Here is a 5,059-nt window from a genome sequence, read left to right as displayed (position 1 = left end):
CGATCCACGAGTACGTGGTTGACCAGTCCACCATCCTTGCTGACATGGTGCTGATTGGATTAAAGCTTAATCGTGTACCAGATACACGATTTCCCTTCCGCACCAAATCTACTATATTTTTGTCCATACTTTCCATTCCCATCTATTTTTAAAAATTCTTTCCCATCTATTTTTAAAAATTCTTTCCCATATACCTCATTTTTGTCATTATTTCAAAAATCAAATATATTATTTTAACTTTCTCCCTAGTTGACATATTGTTCTTTTTTTTTTTTAATGTTCAATATTGTGTTGGGGATATTTTGACATATTTTCAAGATTTTTTTTTTAAAATAATACAATGGGTAGGGGATTTTTAAAAACAAACTAGTACCTCTCCTTATAGAAAAAAATATTTTAAATAGTGATTAAAATACACTAGAAGAAATTCAGACTTTAATGTCGGTTGACAACCGACATTAAAGATAGTCTTTTTAAAGCCATTTAATGTCGGTTTTAAATTGACATTAAAGAGCTTCAATAACGCAGCCTTCAATGTCGGTTGCAATCGACATTAAAGACCTTTAGTGAAATTTCAACCGACATTAAAGGTCTTTAAATTCGGTTGTAACCGACATTAAAGCCTCTGTTTTTTTTAATTATTAACCGACATTGAAGTCCGAATATGTCCGTTTTTTTTAAAATTCCATTGCCGAATCCATTTTTTTGGTCAAAAAGTATAACATGATACATCATCATTGAACGTTGTGGCTATGACATATTATTCATGTGTGGATTGTAAATCTATTACATTTAATCCACAAATTCTGCTCTAAAATTATAATTTAAAAGGCTGTACAATAATTCAGGCCTTGAAAACACAAATTACAAGTAATACAAACATTATGATTTTACAAACATTATGAGATTACTGTCTCTCTCCACTTGGTAAGTATGGATCCCTTCATAATTCTTCTTGAACCAACCCCCTAGCTTCAGCAGTGGCTGGTTATAGGCATCTTTGTTTGACCACTATTGTTTAAAGGATCACAAACAAAAAAGGTTTAAGACAAAGGATTGAACTAAAAATGTGATAAGAATTTATATTCAACTAACCGTATTTATTGGGAATGTGCATAAATGGTACATTCAAGGCAAAATTCTTGTAGTGAATGTGTTGGATCTAAAGTTCTCCAAGAAAAAGCATAAAGAGGTTGCGATACCAAATATTTACTCCTTTGTTGCATCTTCAAAACAAGAAAACTCAATAGTTGAATAAATGAGATAATCTTCTTTTTCAAGATCTTGAAGAAGAGAAGCTTGGTTACCTAGATATGAGATACGAAGACGATGGAAAATTTTCGGCAGCATAACGATGCTACCACAACAAAACCAAAAATTTACCTTGAACCTATTCAAAGAAACACACTCCCAAAAATATTTCACAACCACTTGTTTTAAACAGAACTATCAGAATTCCCAAAAAATGAATATTCAAGAACACATACATTAATAAGAAAATTTAGCTCACAATATACTTCAAACCTCAAAAGTTATCACAAAGACTACCATAGTGCATGAATAACCCACAAACTACCATAGTGCGACCTACAAACTCGAGCACCTTGAATCAAATCTAAACTACAAATAAATAGTACCTATGAGTCCTAAACGGGTGTTACATTCTAATCCAATATGGTCCAAAGAGAAATAAGCACACTATAACTTCTCAAACAGGAATTTTCATATCATTAGAGTCACATGAAAACACTTAGAAACTGTGCTTAAAACTGCAAGCATTCAAAAATGCACTTACCAGGAACAATTTTCACCTGAGTCTCTTGCACTTACACGTACAATTCTTGTAGTGAAGCTTATCGAATGATCAAATAATTTAAATCGAATTTTAGAATGATGCTTACAGAGCTAGATACTACCTATTTAAATCGGATGTTACTAATGTAATAGAAATACCGATTCTATTATAAAGCTAGATACTAACTATTTAAATCGGAGAATCTATATGATATTTGATGATATATACATGAACCTGCTTCTCGAATTCGATAGATTGCAAGGAACAACAAGCATTCAACACGATTCTGAGTGTATAGTTTGTAGGATAAGCTCCAGCTTCCAACATTTCTATGAACACTCGAAAAGCAACAAAGATTAAGAAAACTCTGCAGTAAATAAGTAATTGGAAGACCTGATGTTTTTGCATGTTCTTACCATTGTGCTTGAGTTCCTGGAAGGACAAATCACAATACAGAATGCAGTACATCTTGGTGATTTGAATTGACATGTTTGACGCAATGTTTTTGAGTTGAAGACAAAGATTTAATGATAGATGGAAGCCGAATGGGATAGATATTTCATCCAGTTTACGAGCACCAGTAGTGGCAAATAGTTGAGACCCAATGCAAGGCCTGAAATTTTAAGTCAATTACTGAATTTCAGTTGACATAAGTGAATTAAAATAAATACTCAACTGCTAGCCTACGAGGTAAAAGAAAACGCCAGCAAGTATACCTTACACAAAAGAAGCACTTGGGCACTCGAAATGGAATGCTTATCCACTATGTAAGAATATTTGATAAAAACCGCACGCCATCCTCGATAACCTGGAGAAATGTCCCCTCATCCACTCTATTTGACTTGCTTTGCAAATAGATGAACTCAGAAACAACATACCTACAGAGAGTCAAGATACCTCTTACTTCGTACCCTACATCTAATATTTTGCCTCTTGAAACCAAATGCAAGCAGTTATTCGGTCCTCCATTGATTTCGAAAAGTTGTGCAAGCATTCTACTTGTTTCATCATCTACCAACCACAGCCTGCCAATTAGATTTTGAATGAGTATTGCATGTGATTTAGTTCTGAAATCATCCACATTTTCAGTCATTAGAGTTGTAGCTAAGTTTGGAACATGAAAGGCAAAACCAGTACAAAAGGCCAATCGAGAGGAATTCAGTGCAAGGGCTGAAATAATGTTCGAACTCTTGGTGTCCATTCCAATAAAAGTTGTTCCAATGAGATCAAATTCATGGGACAACCTCTCTAACGTTAAAGATAATTTACTACATTTGTTCACGGTTTGATGGATGGCAGCGGTATTGTTTATCCCAAGCTCACCATAGTCAGTACTAATACAATATGAAATGTTTGGCAACAGCTTCAGTATGCTCCCCAAAGTTCCTAAAACCTTAGCTCTTAACGATAAAAACCATCTCTAGAAACAAAATGCTTGAACCGGAGGAACAGAAGAAGCTTTTAGGACTTCACCTGAAGAGCAAAGACACTGGTAGGCCTCCAAAAGTTTGTCAGAATAAATACTTTAAGTGATACTCCCGACGTGATGTTGGTTTATTTGTTCTTCAATGGAAAACATGTTTAGAATGGTTTCCTTCTCTAACCAAAGCACTCCAACATATATTCTAATTGAAATGAGCTCCCTTAAATGGTTCCAGTCTTTCAAAGTTTCCTCGATGACTCTCCACAATAGTTTCTCACTGTTGACAAACAAAAACTATGGTAAAATGCCAAAATCGGAAAGCTATAGGAGTTCTTTTCCTACACGTAAAAAACAACATATTCACCTCCTGGTCATCTAGCAGCCTGAGAGGACTAGTATCTGTGCTTAGGAGGTCTCTAACAACTTCATTGTATATCTCAATAGCTGAAAATTTCACAATGAATGCTCTTTTTTCATGCTGAAATTTGTTTCAAGGAAAATAAAACAAACAAAGACGATAAAAATAGAGCTTGCTTCCAGTAAAGGTAAAGAGTGTAGCGAAATAAACACAATTATCTCACCCTTCTAATGTAATCAAATATATCAGCCACTGAATATTCAAGAATTCCATTCATGGTGTATGTCTTTCCACTACTTGTTTGACCATATGCAAAAATACTTGTTGGAAATTTGGAAGCATATGTATTGGAGTAGGTTTTGACTAGTTCATTGACGCCTTGACATATTAGATTTCAAATTGGAATAGAATTGTGTACTTACAGTTGATACCACTGACTACAAAAAATGCAATTTCTCTGGCTCCTTCCTCGTACACCTGCTTTGTAGAGCAATCACCTCGAAATACTCTATCTATCACCGGAAAAGTGAGCAAAAATTTAAATAAACCTCTTATACAATACCATTAAGTCAAAAATTATATTCATATTAATGGCGTCCTTCCACAGCGTAATGTACAGGCATAAAAACACTTCAAAACATGGACTTAATGTACAAAGCCACAATCAGGAAAAAACATCATAATCACTAAAATATATATAATTCATATAACAAACAACATGTATATAAGAATACCATCAAGTGATGAAGTGAAATCCTTCAAGCTCAAACAAAAGAAACTATCAAACATTCAATAAAAATGCGTGAAAGGAATCCTCATCAATACTAACCCAAAAAGTTACATGTTTATAGACGTCTTACAGAGGATTTTGAAAACCAAGAGAGATTAGCATTTCTCACCAAAAGTATAGGCACTTGGAAATGTGGACCCCTCCTGTAAGGTATTTCGGTACAAGATACTAGTATCATTGATGCACTCCCAATCCGCTACCTCATTCATCGTAATCTCCTTCTCATTCAAGGGTCTTAACCTTACTAAAACAAGAATTTTCTCTTCACGAGCATTTATCCCCTTCACTTTCTCCCACTTCATCAACTCCTCTCCAGCAACCTCAAATCTCCCATGGCAAGATTTGAGAGTGCAGCGTGCGGCGACAGTCGATGAGATGGTGTTGAGCAGAAACGGCGAGCGGCGGGGTGAGATGCATGGTAATGGGAGGGAGGAGGTGGCTGATGAGAAAAATAGGGTTTAGAAAAGAAATGAAAAAAAAATTGAGAGGGGGATGGTTTTTTCTTTTTTCTTTTTTTCTTTTTTGTTTTTTTTTTAAAAAAAAAGAAAAGTAGATCTTTATACCTACAATGCCGGTTTAAAACCGACATTAAAGATCCACTTTTTTTTTTTTTTTTAAAAAACCAACATTATACATCCGGTTTCACTTTTTCCAACCGACATTAAAGCCCAAAATTCTTGTAGTGATAAAATC

The 5,059-nt window shown here is 34.6% G+C and overlaps 1 long non-coding RNA gene across 3 annotated transcripts; it reads right to left on the bottom strand.

Annotated features, from left to right (window-relative positions):
* Nucleotides 1-786: 786 nt before the first annotated feature.
* LOC150036603 (uncharacterized) lies at nt 787-2,815 on the bottom strand. Of its 3 annotated transcripts, XR_016529396.1 has the most exons (6): nt 2,512-2,815; nt 2,212-2,408; nt 1,549-2,124; nt 1,308-1,390; nt 1,096-1,226; nt 787-1,011 (listed from the first exon to the last, which is right to left on the bottom strand). It is a non-coding gene; the product is annotated as an uncharacterized LOC150036603 (long non-coding RNA). The 3 variants fall into 3 exon arrangements; XR_016529395.1 differs by having other exon boundaries at nt 1,549-2,408; XR_016529394.1 differs by lacking the exons at nt 1,549-2,124; nt 2,212-2,408; nt 2,512-2,815 and having other exon boundaries at nt 1,308-1,489.
* Between the last annotated feature and the right edge of the window lie 2,244 nt (nt 2,816-5,059).

The sequence above is a fragment of the Benincasa hispida genome, chromosome 4, assembly GCF_027475165.1.
Source record: "Benincasa hispida cultivar pf3 chromosome 4, pf3_genome.v1.1, whole genome shotgun sequence".
NCBI lineage: Eukaryota > Viridiplantae > Streptophyta > Magnoliopsida > Cucurbitales > Cucurbitaceae > Benincasa > Benincasa hispida.
Note: the sequence above shows the minus strand (reverse complement) of the source record. Positions and strands in the feature narration are given on the sequence as shown.